The sequence below is a fragment of the Pygocentrus nattereri genome, chromosome 4 (assembly GCF_015220715.1).
Source record: "Pygocentrus nattereri isolate fPygNat1 chromosome 4, fPygNat1.pri, whole genome shotgun sequence".
In the NCBI taxonomy this organism is placed as follows: Eukaryota; Metazoa; Chordata; class Actinopteri; order Characiformes; family Serrasalmidae; genus Pygocentrus; species Pygocentrus nattereri.
The window spans coordinates 20,300,681-20,324,224 of record NC_051214.1 but is presented as its reverse complement, the minus strand read 5'-3'; the positions used below and the strand labels follow the sequence as shown (position 1 = coordinate 20,324,224).

Sequence of the window (23,544 nt, the reverse complement as noted above, 5' to 3'; positions counted from 1 at the left end):
TTATTTACAGTGCCACAGTCTGTTTTTGTGCATGCACAGACTGAGAAAAAAAATTATGTGAAAGGTTCTTTCAACAACAAGATCTTCAAATATGGTTTTTCCTTTAATTATCCTCTTTAAAAAGTTCTTTAGGGAACTTTTCTAGTGGCTTCTAAACACTCTACATTCTAAAGAACCCGTACAGAACCTGGGAAATTCAGCAAATTCAGAGGCTGAGATGTAAACAAAGTAATTCAGTGTGGTTTGATAGGATATGCTCCATTCTAGAGGAACCTTTACAATAAAAACGCCAGTTTTCTGAGTTTTATATGTACTGATGATGTACACTATATGGCCAAAAGTTTGTGGACACCTGCTCATACAATGTTTTTTTTTTTTCAAAAAAGGGGGCGGGGTTTGTCCCATCCTGCTGCAGTAACTGCCTTCACTCTTCGGGGAAGGCTGTACACTAAATGTTGGAACACTGCTGTAAGGATTTGATTGCATTCAGCAGTGGGAGCACTATTGAGATCAGGTATTGATGTTGGATGATTAGTCCTCATCATGAACGCCACTTCAACTCATCCTAAAGGTATTGGTTGATGCTCCATCAATCTATCTATCTATCTCTATCACCACCACTGTGATGTTTCTCGACAATGGAGACTTTCACATCAGAGCACTCTGAAAGAACACCGGAATTTTGACTGGAATTCCCCTTTAAAGAGTTTTGGAAAAGTGTGTGTTAGCTTCTCCCCTGGAATCACAGAGAGAGAAAGCTTCAGGATAAAGTGTCACTGTGGACGGCTGTCCTCGCTGTCGTGCTTGATGCAGTATGTGGTTAGACCGGATGGCAGTGTAATGAGAAGTACGATGCTAGAGGCAGTTTCTTATTTCCTTCTCTCTGTTCACTTACACACTCCCTCTCTCTCTCTCTCTCTCTCTCTCTCTCTCTCTCTCACACACACACACACACACACACACACACACACACACTCTCTCTCTCTCTTTCTCTCACCACACACATACACCCCATGGCAGCACTTGCAATCTCCTGCGGTTTTTAAATAGAGCAGTGCAGCCTCATCTTGGGCGACCCACCGCTCCCACCTCTGCTCCTACCCTACGCCTTTTGTTGTTTTTTTTTTTTGCTCCCTCCTTCTATCCATCTCAGCTCTCTCTCCGTCCCTCTGCCTGACTCAGCCGACGGCTCCTTTCCATTCAGCGGCTAAAAATACCACCGCAGCCTTCACCCTGCCTCAGCAGCTGAAAGGAAGCAGAGCCATTCTCTTCTGTGCGTTTACAGCAGCGCAGAGGGCCACAGTGGGGCAAACTCAGGCTCTTTCTTTCCCTCCGTCTGCTGCTTCTCATTCTAGCCTACTAGGCCTGCTGACAAAAAGCTGGTGCAAACCTCCTTCTGGAAGGTGAGGAATCATAAAAGGACTGTGGAAGGAAAGGAGGGGCGATTTTATTGCCCTCAGAAAGCTATGGTTTAAGAGAGCTAGGTTTGTTAACCCTTTAAACTCTGCATGCACACTTCAGCCCCATCCCATTTCTTCTTTTTACCTCTACCCCTCATTTTCGAGTGTCACCTTGCCCCCTTGGAACTGAGTTAGATGGGGGTAGTGACTAACAGCTACTAGTGCTGTTCTATAGGCGACCCGGTCCGTCTGCAGTGACAGCAGAGGGGGGTAACGTTCAGCTCCTCACTGCTGGGCTTTAGTTACATTTAGGGCATCATACGCCTTCAAAGAGGGGGGCAATTATTTATTATCACCCGCCCCTAATTCTTCAGTGATGTGAAGCTGAAGTCAGATATTCACCAGATTCTTGTTTGAATTTTCCCGTACCACCTTAAAAGATGCAGCAGTTAGCTAACTAGCAACCGAGACATGAGCATGCCATTAGCGATTTTTAATGCTTTGTTATGAAGAGAAACGACCAAAATACACTGAAACCACACTAGAATTGGGAACTTTAATAAATCAATATCATATATATCATATCTGTCCTTGGAATGAGTGCTTCCAAAACAAAACCTCGTATCTCCATTTTTGTCATTTTTCAGTTTTTGACACAGTTTTTATACTGTGTGTAAATTTCATGATGAATGGACCAAAAGAAACGGCCCAAAATGACTTGGAAAAAATTTTTGTTCCATTGACTTACATTAAAAGTAAAGTAGGTGTTTTCCTCCTCCTGTAAAGTTACCAATTTTTGAGATTCAAGGTTTTCTACGGCAACAACAGCAAAATATACGTTCATAATGATGTGAAATTGACAAAATGGTACTGTTGTTAAGTTTTAAACTGTGTAATTAGCTAACAGAACAAAAAAATGTCAACTTTTAACTAATTTATCACACCAGGGTAATCAGGAGAGCCCACAACATCATCAGGGACAGTACACACCCCCAGCACAGACTCTTCACACTCCTACCTTCAGGCAGACGTTACAGGAGTGTGAAGTCCAGGACTACGAGACTGACCAACAGTTTCTATTCACAGGCCATCAGGCTTGTGAACACCTCACTCACTACCTCTTCCGCCCTCCAAATTTGAACCAGTTTAACTTTTGGCCGACCTTGCACTCAATAACTGCACCTTACCTACGCTGTACTGTTGCGGTCAGAACACTACTGTGTACATCTGTTACTTGCAGCGTGCACTTTATGAACCACTGCTCTACATACTTGTACATACGCACATGTGACTTTATTTTTCTTTCAACTTTGCACATAAAACTACTTTTTACTACTGTTTTTTGTGCTTTTGTGTATATTTTCTCTATATGTTGAAACTAGCCATTTCTGCTGAGCATATGATAATAAAACTCTTGAATCTTGAAACTTCTAAGAGTTAATATTAGAAATCAAATAATACGCCTGCTGTTTGAGGGCGTTGAAAAGAAATCTGAGGCCGGTGTGACGACTGTGTGAGCAGGCGTTATAATTTAACGACACAGGCCACCTGCCTGAGTGAGTAAGCCCGGTGCCGGTTTTTCCAGCCTTTAATGATCAGGGCAGCAGACTTTCCTGGAACTAAGAGGAAGATGGGTGAAGAGCAGATGGAATCTCGGCCATGCCAGAGATCATGGAGGTGCGAATGACCTTGATTTAACCAAAAATTATATATATAATCAAATTGCAGCTTGTGCGATGGTGAACCCGGCAACGGACAGGCTGGGGCGTAAAGGCTGAAGGGGCATAAAGCTCAGTCAGAGACATTGGATATGTATTTTAAACAGGGTGATACAAACTATTATAATTATTACAAGTTTACTGCATTTGCTGCTCTACACATATGAATACATCCATTGTTTACCTTTATATATTAAAAACACTTTTTTGTTCAGTTCAGAATTACACTGCTTAAAAATCTAATTATTCTAAGTTAATTATTTAATTTTATTATTCACGTGAACCACAATGCAAACTGAATGAGCTTTTCTTAAAGGGAATACCACTAATTTTTCACATTTCTGCATAAATAAATGGTTAAGAATTCGCTTGGAGTGGTTTGGTGTGAAATGTACTGAGTTAGAATTGTTCATAGTGGTGGTGAAAGGAACCAGACAATCTTAAAAGCTCTTCTTACAGAAAACTGTTATGTGATCACCTGATGCCTGAGACAGCATTTCAAGATGTTTTAAAATAGATAAAATAACGGCTGTTACGAGGCAAAATCATGCCCAAAGAAAATATTCTTGAGATTAAGAGACCCTTATTCTTCCCACAACGGGGAAATTCCACCTCCGCATTTAACCCATCTGGGAACTGAAACACACACAGTAGGGGGCAGTGAGCATGCTTGCCCAGAGTGGTGGGCAGCCCTATCAGCAGCGCCTGGGGAGCAGTTGGGGGTTGGGTGTCTTGCTCAAGGACAAATCAGTCATGTATTGTCAGATCAGGGGATCAAACCAGCGACCTTCTAGTCACAGGGCCAGTTCCCTAACTTCTAGCCCATGACTGCCCCTCCTGACTTTACCAACATCAACATTCTAAACATTCTAAACATCTATAAACTCAGAAGACATGTGTACGTTCACTGCTGGGTTTGGACAGTATCTAAATTGTCTATATTTGTGCTACAGTTGGTAGGTTACTCTATAATGAACCATAACCATTTCACATCAAACCACTCTTTAGGATTCAGTTTACATCTCAACTACTGAATCATACAGAGATTTAGAAAAATCACTGGAATTCTAATGTAAATCACTCTTTACATTACATATGTGGGTGATGAAAGTCTGGACACTCTGGTGGCTTCTGCTTTTGGAAGGTGCATTTAGTATTTTATATATCCATAATAAGGTAAAATGTGGATTATGAGACAAATTTTAAGTCAGGTCTCGTGACTGGCTGGTGATAAGTTGTTTTCCACGCACTCGAATGAATTTCACCTCCTATCCGAAGACATTTGACATTGTTTTACTGTGAATATCCACCGTGGCGAGCAGATTTTCTCATGTGTGGAGGCTGCCAGGAACGTGGGTAGTTCGAGCCAGTGGAGACAGGTGGTCTCACCTGCAGTTCACCCATTACGCTATGGAACAAAATCCACCGCTTTCCTGGCCACTGTCTCTCTCGCCTCTGCATGGAGTCGAACCCAGTCCACCTCTCCGCATATACTCCAAATCCCACCCGTCTTCCACAAAAAATAGTTATTTTATTTGCCAGTACTTCATGGCCTCTCACCTGAGCGAAAGCCAATATGCCTCACCCCATGCCTCGGCCTCATCCAGACAATAGGCTGTTTTTCACTCTTTCTTTTCATCAAAAAAGATAGCAGCCTGCCTCCCTCCCTTCTCCTCTCTCTCGCTCTGTAGTCTCGGCTGACCTGAGGCTTGTGCTGGTGTCACTGGGCCATCTGTGATAGGGGCCCTGGGGCTCCAGTGGCAGAGGGCCACATGCCTGCCTGCCCACTTCCTGAGCTCAGCCCACACACTGGGCCTGGCCACTGTACTTGCTCCATAAACACACACACACACACACACACACACACACACACACACACACACACACACATGCATGCACACGTTTTTATACAATGTCAGGACCCTGGGTCAGTACTGTGCAAAAAGCCAAAGACCACCCTTTCATTTATTTAAATTGGTTGAAATGGCCACTAAGTACAAGTTCATTGTATTTGTGTTAGAAAAAAAAACCTGTATATAATAATGTATATATTAACAGAAAAGTACATAGAACCCTTAACGACTAAGCATAATATTACATTTTCAGTATTTTAGTATTTTAGTGATTCTACTGTTTTCAGGAAACTAACTTTCAGTTTTTTAAGAAATCTGCAGGGATGGTTTGTTGGGTGCATTTTCTGCTTTCATAATCAAAGCAATTCCAATAACAAATTCAGATCATTATCAGATCATTGCATAAAACCTCCCTCCACATCTCAGCTGTTCAATTTTGGTGTATATGTGCAACTTTTATCCTTTTTTTTCCCTACTTCTAGTAATTTCTCAGTAACGGTTTCTTGACAGCCACACACCCTTTCGGACTCAAGGTGTTGAGTTATCTCACAGTGGAAGGATGGACAGAAACACCTTACGGTTCTTTTCCAATGTTGAGCTGCGTGATTTTCTTCTCTTTCTCAAAGATGAAAGCTTCCGGTATTGTTTATCTGTTTTTCTGGTGACTGTTTTGGTGGCCTGTCAGATGATACAGAGAAAAGGAGTCCCCTTTTCTCTACATCTTTCCAAAGGTTTGTGGACATCTCTTCTTATTAGCAAATCCAGCTGCATGAAGGTGCACTCACTGCTGATATAGGAGTTCGAATGTACACACAACATGTATATTTGCCATAGAAAAGCATTGACAATAGAACACGATGCCTGAGGGATAAGGCTAAAGTCACCATGTCCAATGCCAAGCGGAGGTAAGACAGGTATGAAACCCCCCAGCACTGAGCTGCAGAGCAGTGAAACTGCATTCTCTAGATTGATGGAGCATCAACCAATACCTTTAGGATGAGTTTGAATGGCGTTTATGATTCAAACTAATTATCCAACATCAATACCTGATCTCACTAGTGCTCCCACTGCTGAATGCAATCAAACCCTCACAGCAGTGTTCCAATATTTACTGTACAGCCTTCCCCGAAGAGTGAAGGCAGTTACTGCAGCAGGATGGGACAAACCCCCTTTTTTTTAAAAAACTCATGATTTTGAAAGAAACATTGTATGAGCAGGTGTCCACAAACTTTTGGCCATATAGTGTACATCATCAGTACATATAAAACTCAGAAAACTGGCGTTTTTATTGTAAAGAATTCTGAGTAGGTTCCTCTAGAACGGAGCATATCCTATCAAACCACACTGAATTACTTTGTTCACATCTCAGCCTCTGAATTTGCTGAATTTCCCAGGTTCTGCACGGGACAGTTACTGCAGCAGGATGGGACAAACCCCCTTTTTTAAAACTCATGATTTTGAAAGAAACTTGAGCAGGTGTCCACAAACTTTTGGCCACACCGTGTATATCATCTCCTCAGAAAGATGTCCGTTAGCCATTTTAGATATAGAAATCAGCAAGGCAACCAAGATGTGTTTGGACAGTTGCTTCTGTAAACGTGTCCAGTGAAACCAGTCAACCTTTGGGAACAGCTTTTGTAGGGAAGACACACAAAAAATGCTGTCTTCTGCACAGCACTCTCTGTTCCATATCTGTCATGTATATGTAACCCTCTAGCCATAATGAGCATGACCTGAATCTGTGTAACCAAACAGAAAACGTTATAAAAATGAACCATATAGTTTTTGCACTTCACAAAACCAGGGCCAGCAGTTTCTCCTGTTATTTCCTCTGGTTTCAAGACGTCATTGTCCTAAAAATGTATGAAAACAAGCACATACAAACACACCGCTAGCGGGCAAGATTTACCAGTTACACACCCACACGGCGCATACTGTACATTACATTAGCAGACTCCAATCCCTTGCCCTCCCCAGCTCGCCTCCTGTTTACACAGGAACTCTTCGCCACTCACTGAGCACCGTGCTACACCCAAACAGGATCCGCATACATTCACCCACAGCTGAGACAGAAAGCTCTGACCAATACACTGCCAACACTTCCACAGGGACGATCCATAATCTCCCCTCCCTCTCCATCCTCTATCTCTCCCTCTGTCTCCGCTACCTGCCGTGACGGAGGATAAGGCCGACAGTCCGTGCCCGCTGGACCGCAGCCGGCCACTTCAGCCCTCTTTCCCGCTTCGGATCTGGCACGGGCCGGCACTCGACAGAAGGCATGGAGGGCTTAGCCCAGCAAGAGGCCGGGCTGCGGACACACTGTCTGACTGGGAGAGAGGGAAGGGGGGCTGTCAGGGTCTGTCCAAGCAGCCACACACCTCCACAGTCCTCTGGCACTACATTCTGTGGCATTTGCGTCACAAGCCCCGGCAGGATAATTCTCAATGAAAGCCTTTGCGCCCATTATGAAAAGCTGCCTGTAAGGTTTTTTTTACTATGAACTTGTTGTCTCTGCTGTTTTTAACCCTTAGACATCGCAGTTACAGGTTATTGTGGAATTAATGGATTAATTCATTAATGGAATTCATGTACTTGAATATATCGCTGCTGTTGGAAGAAAACCTTTTACATTGTGTTAAAATTTCATGAAGAATGGGCCAAAAGAAATGACCCAAAATGACTTGGAAAGACGTGTGGTTCCATTGACTTACGTTAAAAGTAAAGCAGGTTTTTTCCTTCTCCTGTAAAGTTATCATTTTAGAGATACAAGGTTTTCTTCCAACAGTGAAATACTTTTGAACAGCGAAGCAAAGAAAAAGCCATTTTTTAGGCTTTTAAAGGGTTAATGACTGTTAATGACACTGACCACTAATAGTAACCTTAGTAACCTTTGAGTAACCTTTGCTAACAAATACAGTTGATGATTGCACTATGCACATTATTCATCTATCTGGTCATCTGTATATCATAATGACAGCCTTGCTGAAAAAGAGGGCCTGTTTTGTTTTTTTTGCATCTTTTGAACAACAAATGCTGGTCAGTTGTGACCAAAATAACACAGGCACTTTCATTGGTCCATCTGCCTAAAGCTAGTGCAAAAGAAATGATCACGCTGTACTAGTGATTCATGTACTTGTCATGCTTCCCAGAACACAGCAGAACCAAGAAAACAACTTGTCGGACATTATATTGCCTGCGCATAGGAGTTAAACCAATGGGTTAATCCGGAAGATAAATGGGCAGCATGTGACCGTATACTGTACTGATCACTATACAACTGGTACTAGTACATATTTAAGGTGACTACAGTTAATGGCTTACTGAACTCAAAGCACCTAATACTGAAGTCTGAGTGAATCCACCATAAACAGTAAGTCATGTTTATGAGGGAAATGTGTTAATAAAACATGTTTATAGCATAATTGTAAGTCAAAGCAGCTGTGGTACCTATTGAAGGGCTCATGGTGACCTGCAGCCTTGACATACATTTATTCCTGGATGATGTGAATATCTGATGACAGACGTGACTCTTTTACCATATCAGTGCTAACCACATAATAGGCCATGAAAACTGTTCTGAAATCTGCCCTTGGGCAGACCTAATGACCACAGTTCGTTCAAGATGCCATGGAGACAGAGACAATATTCAGAAAGAGTGAAATCTTTAGGGAAGGGGGGGGCATAGATGTGTTGATTATCTCCCACACAGCCAGTGCGAGGTCAAAGCGGTTCACTGGCTCTCACAAGCACAGGAAGTCTTCTTCCTCTGCCATCTATGCTCTATTGACCCATGTATGGCTTGTCCACTTACAGTGAAACAGGATAAGCCACCATGACCTCTTATGCACTACCAATACATAAGAAGCAGTGCAAACTAGGGAACACACCACCTACATTCGTGTTGTTTAGTTTGCTGTAAGGCTGGATGCTGAGTGTTCAAACCTCCTGAGAGAACTATGGTGAGTCAACAAATGGTGCAAATCTGTTGTCGCCAAAAACCTGGGCCAAAACTGCCAAACGTGTATGTGTGTCAAGACTAGACACTGCCTACTGCCCGGTGCCCCTAACCACAACATTAAACATTGCTAAGCTGCCAGGCCTGGCTAAAGTTTGTTAATATAACTCTATGAAATGACAGTAAAATAAGTTGATCATGTAGAGGAACATTTTAAGCGAAGTATCATTTGCTGATAATAAACTCAGGAGACGGCTTAGCAGAAGACGTCCACTATTTTCTCCTGAAATCCACTGGAAATTAGAGTGGCACAGTTAGAGACCCCCTAGAAGGGTTTCTGGGTTTGTAATGTGCACACACATATATGCAGACCACAACAAGCCTCGGGCCTAATCGAATAATAGCAACCAGAGAAACGAGCAGCAGCACCCCAAAACCTGCTCACAATGATTTCTTGTCCTACTGCCAACCCAGAAAAATTGGTGAAGGGAACAGAGCCATATTGACTTGAAGTGGATGTAATCTTGTAAGTGTCGTGGCAGCCGCACTACAGGGCTCCTACTTTCTGCTTTTCGTTGCTTTTTCCCTTCACAGGCACACCAGCCTACTCCTACTTGGGTAGATAATTGCATTCCCCTCGGCAGGCAGGTCCGAACATCACCCTGGAGTAAGAGGTCAGCACACTGCAGTTCACCGCAGCACATTCATAGCTGCAGGTTTGATCTCCACTTCCCAGCGCAAGCTTCCCCTGCTTTTGATCCCCGAAATGCTTCTAGGGGAGCCAGAGCTGCAGCGGCAGACAGCAGTGGCACACAGAGTTTATGAAGCGTCTGAGAATTTGTGAATGGAAAAGGCTTTAGTGAACTTGGAGGAGGAGGCGAGGCGAGCTTCATTCCACAGCTATCAGATGAGGACTGACTCCTCTGTGCAGGCACACGGAAGGCAGGGAAGGAAGAAAGTGAGGACACAGATGGTCTGCTGCGGGCTTGTCTCAAGGTCACTGTAATCTCAATGCCAGGGTTGCCCTATGTTCATGAAACACTGCAGCTAGGTTGGAGAGGCATGTCTACGAGTGGAGTTTTATGCACATTGACACGATAGAAAATGAGCTTCTCAGAAATAAAACGCACCTTTGAACCGACTGTCAAACTGGAGATCTCTGCTGGCAAAGAGATGGAGCCACGAGCCAGTGCCCGGAGTGTCAGTGGTGTTTCGCTATGCTGTCTACTACAGGACCTTTTCCTCATGCAACACATTATTCCAAGCTGGCAGTTTGGGGGGGGGGGGGGGGGGGGGGTTCTTGTAGAGGGAAAGGTTAAGGAAGGCAGAGAACCATGTTGTAAAGCAACTCCAGTCCTGAAGACACACTTGCTCCAGGTCATTAGGTAATTATCAAGCTCTGTCTGAGCTACTGGGAAAGGGGAAGTGCAGGGGCTCCCTGGGCTGAAGTTGTTTATAAGCACCAACTGTCCTTCTCGCCTAGAACTGAACGACTGTCTAAAGGCTCTGCTACAACCCTGGCTGATGACTAAGGTCTTAAGTGCAGCATAAAAGAAAGGAAAAGAGAAGTGAACAAGTGACACAGACACATCCGGACTGTAGAGTGATAAGACTCCCAGCTGAGGATGCAGGGCTCGGGCCATGTGAAGAGATGGAGAGCCGAGACACAGCTGTCTATGACAGCCCACTGCAGCCTAGCCCAGCCCGCAAACTGCCTGCTACAGTTCCCTACCTGAAAACAAAACCATCCGCCGCCGCTGCTGCTGCCTTTCCTGTTATGCCACCCTGTCAGCTTCTTGAACGCATGGACTGAGACAGCACCTCTCTGAGTGAAGACTTACAGATGCTCGGAGAGAGAAGCAGAAGAAGGAGGGGGTAAAAACGGGAAAAAAAACAGATTCGCGTACCGACCTGGCTTCACCAGCTCCACGATCATCCGCTGCATTCCTCTGGGCTGAAACTCCCCGTGTCCATTTTCTAGGAAGTCGGGAATACAAGTGCCAAAACGGCCATCAATCAGTAGCCACTAGCTGATAGAGCGTATGCTAGGAGACCTACTGATGTAAGCTAGTCACCAGAGAAAATACCCAGTCGTGACGCATATCCAGGAACAAAAATAGCACTGGGGGCCCCCAGAGGGATTATACAACACACCACGTTTAGAGGCACTTTTCAGCGGCCCGCTGTCTGCTCGCCTCTTGCTGGCTCCTCGCAGGGCTTTCTCACAAACGAAGTTTACATTTTCCAAAGCATGACATGACCGCAAATAGAAGGGTCAAGAAAGAGGCAGCATTTAGGGAATGAAGCGCAGACTGAGACTGAGTTTGAGTGCATGAGCAATGCCATGTATAACAATACAGAGCCTTATCATACCACGGTTATAACTGCGGTCTGGCTTTAACGTGTTTGACCCAGGGATTGTCCACAGAGGGCCGAGCAGGACATAACAACACAGCAACACCTCCCCTTCCTGCCCCCCCCCTTCTCTCCCCTCCCTCCAGCAGAGCTATAAATAGTTCACCAGGCTAATTCTTGCGAAATCCCTCTGCAGATGTGTCTTCTCCGGTCTATTCCTTGATGGCTGGACACTGATATGAGTGACTTGTGGATGACCAGGTATGCAGGTGTGGGTAAGGGGATTATGGCCACTGCAGAGGACATTTATGCAGTTTTATGTTAGCTCAGCTTCACGGTATGTTAAGTCACGGTGGCCCATCAAACCTCAAGCACAGAACCTATAACCGCGCTCATTGCTCACTGGTAGTACCCAGAACTAGTCTTCAAACGCATGAGCTGCTCCAAAGCTGGTGTAGCCAACACTTCTGGCCAATACCTAGATGGACATCTTCCCATCAACCCTGGAAACCCTGTTCTAGTGGTGTAGGCACGATGCCCTTTTCATAGAACCCAATTTGCACAAATAAATATACTTGACCTCTGTTGTCCTCCAGAGACTCTGTAGTCAGTAGGAGATGCAGTGGTCCTGTGTGTAATCTTACGCGCAAAATAAAGAAAAAGAAATAGGAAAAAAAACACACAAAGGACTGAGACCTGATCCTCTAGAGCTCACATTCACTGTCTAAACAAGCCTTACTGTAAACAACACCCTCAGGGACGGGGGTGCTACATATAAGCATGTGATCCTTGCAGAGCAACCTCATGCTATTATAGTATATACTGCTGAAAAAAGGCCAGAGAAAGAAGATCCCTTGGAAATAAGGCAAACCATTTACCAGAGCATTATTGCTTTCTAAAGAAGGTTCTGTTACAGGCACAAAAAGGGGGTTCATGGAGAGGTTTTTCTCTCTGAGTGAACTCTGCGTTCAGAGGATGTTACTGAATAAAATGTAATAAAAATGACAACACAGTCATTGTTATATGTATGGTATATTACTATAGAGTAGTCCATAAAAGAGTTAATCACTCACAAAAAAAAGAAGAAGAAAAGAAATAAAAAATATGAAGCATTTTACACTGAGTCGAGGGTAAGAGGATCATCTGCTCTAAATGGAGAGAGCTCTGACGGCTGATGTTCTCCTGCTCTTTTGTCTCCTCAACATACTCCACATATCAATTATTCATCTGCTATTCAGGGCTCCATGGAAACACTCGCAAACTCGCCCTGATAAAGCCAGGAAGCAAAGTGTAACAGCGAATCTAGAGATGTTTTAAGCTTAGAAGGGTCACGTGGTTGCTATTTAGTTGCTATGCAAATATGTGATTACCCTTGGCCTAAAAACAGGTTGTATGGCTTGTCAAGTATTTCCTCTGCATGTGGGCAAAACGCCACATCTGTCATTTACAATCTGTGGCCCAGCGCTGACTGAGATATACCAATGTGTTTCAGTGGTAAAGCAACAGGATTTCAAATTCAAAATGAAGTGTGCCACTGGTGCTTCAACTGGCAAGACACAATGGGCCTCATTTACCAACCATTGTAAAGAAAAAGTTTCTTCTTAAAACCCACTTTAAATAAATAACCTGACGTTTTATTATTTGGCATTTGTTCTTAGGTAAGAGCAGCATTTACTTGGGAACAATTGAGTAGTTTAAGAGCAGAACAGACTGTTTCTCAGGGCCTTTCTCAAGAACAAGTTTAAGAACAAACGTAGGAAGATGCCAGTCAATGAGGCCCTATGTTCTAGTACATGTTTATCCAGGCAAAGCCCAGGTCATTCAATTTTGTATGGACCCATAAACCCTTAAGTCCTTCGTCTTGGAGGATGTCAGTCCTGTTTCTTTCTGAAGAATCAAAGCCACATTCGACAGTAGGACTGAAAAATGAGACAGGATTCAAAACAGAGTTTCATTCTGTTTGATTGATTTTGGCTCCACAGTGAACAAATAATTGATCCTCAAGCTTTTTCTTTTCAAACTATATTTTCAGAAAAATGTAAGTGAGCTAACACTACGGGCTTCACAGATTGGACGTTTCTGCTAAACAGGCAAGTAACAGCCACTGCAAACCAATCAGATTCCACTATATTCCATACCAGAGGAGAGTGCGTTAGGCATTCAGAGAAGGAAAAGAAAAATGCGCGTCTGTATTTTTTGTACTAGATAATAGAATCATGTATTTAAACCCTTCAAGTATTACAGCAGTGCTTGTGATTCATTGTTAAAATGTGGATGGAAACAAAAGGATTTATTTCTTGAAATGCAGTGCAAAGAATCAGCCAATCAGTAACTGATTGTTTTTATGTGGCATCTACACTATATTTCCAAAAGTATTCACTCGTCTGCCTTCACATGCATTTGAACCTGAGCAACATCCCATTCTTAATCCATAGGGTTCAATATGATGTCGGCCCACCCCTTGCAGCTATAACAGCTTCGACTCTTCTGGGAAGGCTTTCCACAAGACTTAGGAGTGTGTTTATGGGAATTTTTGACCGTTCTTCCAGAAGCACATTTGTGAGGTCAGACACTGATGTTGGATGAGAAGGCCTGGCTCACAGTCTCCACTCTAATTCATCCCAAAGGTGTTCTATTACCTTGAGGTCAGGACTCTGTGCAGGCCAGTCAAGTTCTTCCATGCCAAACTCGCTCATCCATGTCTTTATGGACCTTGCTTTGTGCACTGTTGCGCAGTCATGTTGGAACAGGAAGGGGCCGTCCCCAAACTGTTCCCACAAAGTTGGGAGCATGAAATTGTCCAAAATCTCTTGGTGCTGAAGCATTCAAAATTCCTTTTACTGGAACTAAGGGGCCGAGCCCAACTCCTGAAAAACAACCCCACACCATAATCCCCCCTCCACCAAACTTTACACTTGGCACAATGCCAAGTCTGACAAGTACCGTTCTCCTGGCAACCACCAAACCCAGACTCATCCATCGGATTTCCAGACGGAGAAGTGTGATTGGTCACTCCAGAGAACACGTCTCCACTGCTCTAGAGTCCAGTGGAGGCACTTTACACCACTGCATTCCATGCTTTGCATTGCGCTTGGTGATGTAAGGCTTGGATGCAGCCAATATAGTGTAGGTAGATATTGCTATGCAACCTTTACTATTGGTTTGGAGTTTAAGAGCCGACGAGAAGGCCTAACATATTAGATTAGCTATCAATGAGCATAATTACAAAGTATTGGAGGTGTCAAAATGTTTACATTTAAATTTCCAATAAACCAATTTCATCAGAAAAGAATCACTCTAGTCCTTCTGGAAGTTCTAGATACTTCGCTAACTGAATACCAGCAGCAGCCTAAACATTAGGCAATTAAAAATGGAAAAGTGGCTAAAAGACTCACTGTCAAACTGCTACAAGATAAAACTACTCTAATATGTCCATCAGACTAACTAACTCTGTCTAATCTACCTCACCTATAACTCCTGATACAGTATTTATACACTTACATTTTTTAAATATTTTATTCTAAAAAATCTTTTTTTTACTTATTGGATTAAATTTATTAGATGTTTAAGAAAACTTATTTTGGTTTTTTACTGTATATAATTAGTATTTACTATTATATAATTAGTAATAGGAACCATGTTTAACAATTTAAGTTAATATAAAATATCTTTATTGTGTGAAGCAGTTAAAAACAAATCATATCATGTACATATCAGTGGTGGACAGTATCAAAGTAAATGTAATTAGTTTCTCTACTTAAGTATTTTTCGTGTATCTGTACTGAAGTTTTTCTGTGCAACTTTTTACTTTCACTCCACTACATTTCAAAGTCTAATATCTGACTTTTTCCTCCACTACATTTTGAGAAATCTGTCGTTCCTTTTGGTTTCTGTGTGTATAAAAACGTAACATGTCAAAACAAAAGAAGCACAAAGCAAGAGCACCAATCAGGGCACAGCGGTCACTTTGTTTAGAGCTTGTTTTGACCTGTTGGTCATACCGACCCAGTGCAGCACACGGTTCAACGTCAGCGCAGCAGCGTAAAATTTTTGGAGAGTCTGTTCAACATAAATGATGAACTAACCTAACTTTGTGTAAATAGAGCACAATATAGAAATATGTCCACATATGCAGTCGTGACTGACGCGGCTTTTTTCTGAATTTATACAAACACCATTTGATTTTATAGTAAATTAGTTTGGGCTGGTTTATGTTTATGAACAGAGACCTACAGATCAATATAGTAAAGGAGCTCATTTGTGATCCTGAGTTTAAAGCCAGTTTTTATTAAACTTAAACTTGGAACTAAGTTGTAAATAAATCTGAAACTGAAACTTTGCTTGTTTGTAAAAAGTGATTTCAGAGCCACTCTGTTCTCCCTGATGGAAACTGTTTACCTTCAGTGTTTTGTGCTTATGATCATTTTAATAGACGTCAGCGTCACTAATTAATGACGTTCTATTAAAAGACTGGTTTACCAAGAGAGACACTGGAGGACTTTCACCTAAAATGAGTTCATGAAGCGAGTCTTGTTATAAAAATGATAACAGGACATCAGAGCCATAATTACTCTTTTAGTACTTTTACTTTATACTTAAGTACATTTGAAGGTAAATACTTTAGTACTTTTACTCAAGTGGAGGTCTAAAGGGAGGAACCTCTACTTTTACTGGAGTAATATTTTACCTTGCGTGTCTCTACTTTAACTCAGGTACATGGTTTGTATACTTTGTCCACCACTGGTACAAATAAACCTGTGGTGTTTACACATCAGCACACAGCAGCTTTTCTGGCTCAAAAACAGAGCTGAAATTTCTCTGAAATTTCAAGTTGTTTGTCTTGTTCAGTCACGCTGCATCTCTGAGTGTCAGTTCAGTGAATATCCTGTCATTCACCCTGTCTCAGTATCAGTCTCAGGTAAATGGCTATGTTAGCATGTTCTTAACCCCTAAAACTGCTACATACTTTGCCATGAGCATTTTTACCGCTGCCTGTCGTCCACCACACCACCGAGGTCTTGTAAAATTCTAGTGTTGTGCATGCATGTGTCAGAAGTTGCTCTGTGGTATCGGTCATAGGTATCAGTACCCCACCAAGTGTCAGTATCTGTGCCGACACCGATGCAGTATTAGTATCTATGCAACCCTAATTTTTTCCTTATGTTTTGACCATGTTTTGACATGTATGGCCTTAATTTGAACGCCTAGCTCTAATAAAAGTTACGGTTCGCTACTCTTCAACACCAAACACAAATATTCTGGCAAACAGATGTCCTTGTTGAATTTAAGGCATCTGCTACCAGGCAGATGCAGCAATCTTGTGGTTTTGAGCTGTTATGTGGGAAGAAGCATTGTTTTAATGTGGCTGGGAACATATCCACTTCTAAATACCATCAACAGGCTCAAAGAAGCAGCTCTGGACTGGTCTCCGTGCTGACTGATTGCTTTAATGACCAAGGTGCAAACTTGGGCCCATGCCAGGCCCTGAGTGGTACAAATGACACTGGATAAATGAAGGATCCTCCATTCCACCTTTCCCCAGTCTCTAGCGTCTATTCTGCTTACCTCACCAAACCTCCAGCTGGGATTTGACTCTATTTTCCCCTTTGCCGTAGCACTTACGATGCTAATGATAAATTGACACCACCAGCCGCTTCCTTGTCGTATTCCTCCCGTTATTACAGCCCTGGTTTTATTCCGATCACAAACTTTATTATTGTTTAAGTACTATTGTTGTCCTTGTTCTACACGGTACCAATGATTTGAAGTAATATCATTATCATGACAATAAATGCTACCTGCAGTTAGGTGATTAATATGCTGATAAACATGCCGACTCTGGCTTGCAGCCCCCATTTCTCATATACTCGCCATGTATTAAGTCAAGGATGAAATGGATCCTTTCAGCAGGCAGCCTTTTAAAAGAGGATTAAAGTTGAGAACAGAGCAGTTTAATCTTCGTGTTCTCCAGGGTGTTTTCGGCAGCTCACCTCAAGTCAGTGTTTCATTTGTGAGGGCTAAATGTGAAAAAAGCATCCGAAGTGTGTATCGGGGACTAAGCCAAGGTCAAACGCTAATCCAAGTACGCCACCACACTCTTCCATGCTCCTTTTGGCAAATGCTCATTGATGGGCCCATGTAATAGACCTATCTGCTCTTGTAGCAAACAGACTTGATGTTAATTGGGGCCTTTTAATCCCCCTCCAGTACATCTTTACTGCATCAATATTTAATCTTAAGTATTGCTGGAAGTATTATATTCCCTCTGAGGTGCATAAGGACGAAAAAAAAAAAAAAAAACTTCTGATATCTTTATCAAAGTGGTTTCGCATTAATACTGAATAATTTAACATTTCTTGGTAACGAAGCACTTGCATCATGCCACTGCTGGAAATGTATTCTTTTGAACCTATTTGGGAAGCTGGTGTAAAAAAGATGGTGTTTTTTGAGCTGACAGGCTGAAAGTTAAAAGCAATTCCATGCACTGGTGTCAGAACCAGGCAGTGCCTGTGGGAGCCATCAATTCTCTGGTGTTGTGATTGTCAAGGCGATGGGGAAAGTCACATTTAAATCCACATACGGCAGCAAAATCCAGACTCGGCTCCTTTTTGTTTTTTTTCATGAAGCAGGTTCTACTAGACTAGCCGTATGTTTAATATGTTCTGCTGGGAATGTAGTGGATGAGGGAGCAGAAAGAGAACGACGCGTACAGACAAAACAAGTGGAGTGAAGCAAATTGGAAGGCAACCTGTGCCGTGTCGTGTTTTTAATGCTGTACAGTGGCTTTCACCAGATTCCCCTTGGGGCAATGAGAGAGAGAGTGGAGGATGGGGCCAAATGCATGCAAATGACACCTTGCACCAGTGCACTGCAACACATGCACACACACAGAACAGGGAAACATGACAGATGCATAAGCAGAGACACCGGAGAACCCAGGCAAGGTTTGTCTGTGAAAGTTTAGAGCCAAAACACAGTGCAACGAGAGCAGATTTACATACGGTAGCACAGAATACAGAATATATCATATACACTATATTGCCAAAAGTTTTCGCTCACCCAACCAAATAATTGAACTCAGGTGGAAGCGATTGGGAATGACAGCAACTCAGCCACGTAAAATGACAGAGTGGGGTCAGTGGATGCTGAGGCGCATAGTGCACAGAGGTCACCAATTGCTCAGATTGCTACAGATCTCCAAACTTCATGCGGCCTTCAGATCAGCTCAAGAACAGCGTAGAGAGCTTCATGGAATGGGTTTCCATGGCCGAGCAGCTGCATCCAAGCCTTACTTCACCAAATGTAATACAAAGCGTGGAATGCAGTGAGGTAAAGTGCTGCCACAGGACTCTAGAGCAGTGGAGTGACCAATCACACTTCTCCATCTGGCAATCTGATGGAATGATGGAGTCTGGGTTTGGCAATTGCCAGGAGAACGGTACTTGTCTGACTGCATCATGCCGAATGTAAAAGTTTGGTAGAGATTTTCAACAATTTCATGCTCTCAAGTTTGCGAGAACAGTTTGGGGACGGCCCCTTCCTGTTCCAATATGACTGCACTCCAGTGCATAAAGCAAGGTCCATAAAGACATGGATGAGCGAATTTGGTGTGGAAGAACTTGACTGGCCTGCACAGAATCCTGACCTCAACCCGATAGAACACCTTTGGGATGAATTAGAGTGGAGACTGTGAGCCAGACTCTTCCCAGAAGATTTGAAGCTGTTATAGCTGCAAAGGGTGAGCTGACATATTAAACCCTATTGATTAAAAATGGGATGTCACTCAAGTTCATATGCATGTGAAGGCAGACGAGTCAATACCTTTGGAAATATAGTGTACCTGCATAGATCCCCTCATCATCAGCGAGATCATTCAGCAGCAAATTAAGTAAAAATAAGTATCTCTAAAATGGCAACTTTACAGGAGAAGGCAAAAGCATTCCTAACTCAATGTAAATCAAATGCAAAGAGATTTTGTTCCAAGTAGTTTCAGAGCGCTTCTTTTGGTCCATTCATCATGAAATTTTCACACAAGGTAAAGGGCAGCTGGTGTGCTAAAATGATGTGGAAAGAAAAAAAAATAAGATATTTGTTTTATTTTGGGCAGCGACAAAATGCAGAACTCTGTAAACAGACGTACCATAGCACCATTTTCATCTCCAGACAACAAATATTGGAAAAAAAAAATACATACTCAATACATATTCAATATTTCAACAATGAAATAGGTCAACAGAAAATAAGCCAAGACTTATTTAGATTGCTCACTGTAGATGCTTCCATAGACGCTCATGCTTGCCTTTAACATGCATACTACCAATCATCATCAAATTCACCCTAATCTTCCCTAAACCTAACCTCAACCCAAAACCTCAACCTCACCCTGATGGAGGTTAGGGAACCAGCCTTGTGACCGGAAGGCTGCCAGTTTGATCCCCTGAGCCGTCAGTATGTGACTAAAGTGCCCTTGAGCAAGACACCAAACCCCTGACTACTCTCAGGGCACTGTGGATAGGGCTGCCCACTGCACAGATGGGTTAAATACAGTGGTGAATTTTCCCATTGTGGGATTAATAAAGGATACCTTATTTATTTACTTAGCTTATTCTAAGCCTAACACTGATACTAATCCTAACTCTAAACCTAACATCGTTGAGAATCAACTCACCTTTATCCAATTGTCAGTTAATAAATTAAACATTAATAGATAATCTACTGGGGGAGACCAAAACTATTGCACATAATAGATATACAGGTACATTTCAGAATATATATATATATATATATATATATATATATATATATATATATATATATATATTTCAAGAAATATACAGTAAGAAAAGTTAATGGTTAATGCATTTTAAGGGCAGTAGGAGTCCATGGTATACCAGCCAGTGATATACTGATAAAAATAGTAAATTATAATTATTACTATCAGCCAAATATTGTAATTAAGCCTTACAACTATATTTTTATTTTTACTTTTTTATTATTTTTGTTTGGAGGGGGATTTTCCTCCTAACTTAGTCATTTTCAATGCCACAGCTACTGATGCAACATCATTAAACACAGCTCAACATGGTTGGAGGAGAATGCAAACTGCCAATTCTGTTATATCAACCTACAAAAAACCACCTACCCAGAGACAGCCAGGCCAATTATGCTGTCTTGAACCAGCCACAGATGTCTGTGGCACCGCCAAGGATTGAATTTGGCCAACACTTAGATCAGTGTACCAGTACAAGCCCTCTACAACCAATGTTTTAGCATCCTATTTATAATCTGTGCATGTACAGTAACACATGTAGACAGCATAGCTCATAAGATTGTGTTCAGCTACCATTAAAATGGCCTTGTATGAGTGTAAATAATGTAATGGCTTTACGTAGTGGTGGTGGTGTGAAAAGTAATGATATTTTTCTGGATTTGAATCTGTTTTACGCTCACTGAATTTCATGTATAATACTATATTTATAATTAATTCATACATGAATTATTGATCATTAGTACCAGTATCAGAAGATGTTAATGATTGGTTATCGCAAATTAGCCCCAGAAATATTTATCGGAGCGTCCCTACAGCATATTTTATGAAACCTCGCTTCCGGCTCCCGCCAGCCGAGCACCGTTTTCATGTCAAGAAATTGACCTCTTGACCTGAGTGAGTCTCACACCATGGGCGATTCTCCCAGCAGACCCCAGAGGAAGCTGCGGGGAGGTGTTGACATTGGATGGCCGTAAGCAAGCGCCGGCGAAAACAGTCGCTCAGCAGCCACTCCAAAACAAACAGGCTCTCATGCGAGCAGTGCACAATTGCTCATCGGAGTGCAAGGCAGTGACTCGCGCTCTCCGTGCCATCAGGGGACCCACTTTTGCCTGTTACACAACCGCCGGAGCCGTGTTTTCCTCTCCACACTACTCCCCTCCCCAGCAGCTGTCTCTCATTTCATCCACAGGAGTGGAAAAAAAGGAGGGAGAAAAAAGAGAAAACATTCTTGGGTAACCCCCCTTTTCCCCTCCCCTATTCTAATTCCCATCATTCCATGGGCTCTCGTGTTGTCTTGCGGCACCTGTTACTGTAAAGCAGGGTTGACCCCTGGACCAAATGCGGCCCACAGACACATTTTAATCAGCCTGTGGCTTCTATTTCACAGTGTGTTATAAGTGGCCTGCCAGCCACTCTGAATAATCAAACCAATAATCTGTCAAAAGCGCTTATCTATTAAAATAATAATTGATAGGTACCAATGAAAGAAGTCTCTTTTATTCAGTGATAGGAAATGCGGTAGCTCACAAAAAGCGCTGCTTTAATAGGCATTAATATGTATAATATGTATAGCGGCTGATTTATATCACTGCTGTCAATGAAACAAAACACTGCTTGGAACAAAACCTTGTATCCCCATTTCTGACAATTTTCAGTTTTTTTACATTATTTGAAAATGCCTGTTACTCTTTACGCTGTGTGGAAATTTCAAGAAGGATGGACCAAAGAAAACAACCAAAAATTACTAAGAAAAAATTCTGGTTCCATTGACTTACATCAAAAGGAAAGTAGGTTTTTTTCCTTCTCCTGTAAAGTTACCATTTTGGAGACACAAGGTTTTGTTATGACAACAGTGATATGCATCTAAGTGGCCATCCCCACATTCTGAGAAAGAATCACCAGGGAGACGCTCGGTTCGATTCGCTGCTCCAAATCACACTTAACATTTTGTATCATTCACAAATAATATTTTGGCCCTCAGGCATTTTAACGTGGTCCAATCTGGCCATCTTTGACAAAACTTTGGACACTTGTAGGACTGGCACTGCCCCTCAACCTTTTACATCCATGGACCATGGACTGAAGGGGGCTACCCTGGTCATGGCCCAACCCAATTTCTAAATGTGGGTTTAAGAACTTTCACAAGCCAGCTGCTGCTTTCAATCCCAGTATATCTTGCACATCGCTGCTGTTGGAACAAAACCTTGTATCTCCAAAATGGTAACTTTACAGGAGAAGGAAAAAACTTTTACTTTTAATGTAAGTCAATGGAATCAGAATTTTTTCCAAGTCATTTTGGGCCGTTTCTTTTAGTCCATTCATCATGAAATTTACAAACAACGTAAAGAGTAACAGCCATTTTCAAATTACGCCACAAACTGAAAAATGATACAACAACATACGCTTACAGTGAACCTATCTAGTACTATCCTAGTACTATCCTGCCAAATCTACTGCATGAAAATTGAGACGCGTAACGCAACTTTCTCACAATCAACACAAAAAAAATAAACTTGATCTCTGCATCTTTATGTTTAATTGGTTTAATCAGTTGTCATGATGTAATTGGACCTGTAGGGGAACCCTCAGGGCCTTCTAAGCCTTCAAATGTACATTTGTAATGTATGTAATTTTGAATTAGCTTTTACTTTTATTTAAACTCTGCAACTAATCTAGTAAAACCTTTATTTCATTGGTAACTGTTGTAATACCCACTGGAGAATTTTTGAATATTTTTTTTTTGCTGTGGTATCTAAGCCAAGCTGTCTCTCTTATTAGTTATGACTTCAGGAGCTGGACTGAATTCCTAACATGTGAGATTAACCATTAACATCATTAGAAACAGTGGAATTAAACCATTGATGTTTTGAGTCATTTTCAATGGGTCAAATCAGTTCTATGAGGAAAAATGCCACCTTAGACCTTCTGGAAGTCATCGATACACCTCTGACTGTAAGTATGAGTAGTAGCCTGAGCAATGCTTTTCAAATGGAAATGGAAAACTGTCAGCTCATGTTTTAATTAATCCTCATAACAGATAATTCTGTTATGTATGAAGAAAAATATAACTGTTTTGTCTGTTTTGAGCTATAATTAAAACATGTAGTGTATTTTACAAGCTCCAAATGCCCACAAAATGGGCAGAAAATGGTAGTTCAGTGCTAACATACTTCTAGAATCCCATAGGGGAGCTAGCTGAATTGAGCATTTTAGTTGGTGGTGGTTAGTAGAGTGTAGTGGGTAACACTTATGCCTTTTACACTGTAGGCTGGCCCTGCCTAGGATCCAACACTATACCAATAACAGTCCTTGGGCAAGACTCCTAACACTACCTTTGCCTACCTGTGTAAATTGATCCAATTATAAATCGCCCTGGATAAGAGAGTCAGCCAAATGTTATAAATGCAATTGAGGAGTGTTTTTCCCTTGTTTATGACACATTTTTGACATTTTTACTTTACCTTTGAATTTGAATGTAAACTTTTAATCATTA

General features: G+C 42.0%; 1 protein-coding gene across 4 annotated transcripts in view; it reads right to left on the bottom strand.

Moving 5' to 3' along the window:
• hivep2a (HIVEP zinc finger 2a) overlaps positions 1-23,544 on the bottom strand; it is a 130,510-nt gene that overhangs the window by 64,912 nt on the left and 42,054 nt on the right. Inside the window, exon 1 of one of the 4 annotated variants that reach the window (XM_017701081.2) lies at positions 10,834-10,991. The exons of 2 other annotated variants lie outside the window; for them this stretch is intronic. The gene's annotated coding sequence lies outside the window, so the exon portion shown is untranslated. Of the gene's footprint in view, positions 1-10,833; positions 10,992-23,544 lie in introns of those variants that run through there. One more of the 4 variants, XM_017701078.2, reaches the window with a different exon arrangement.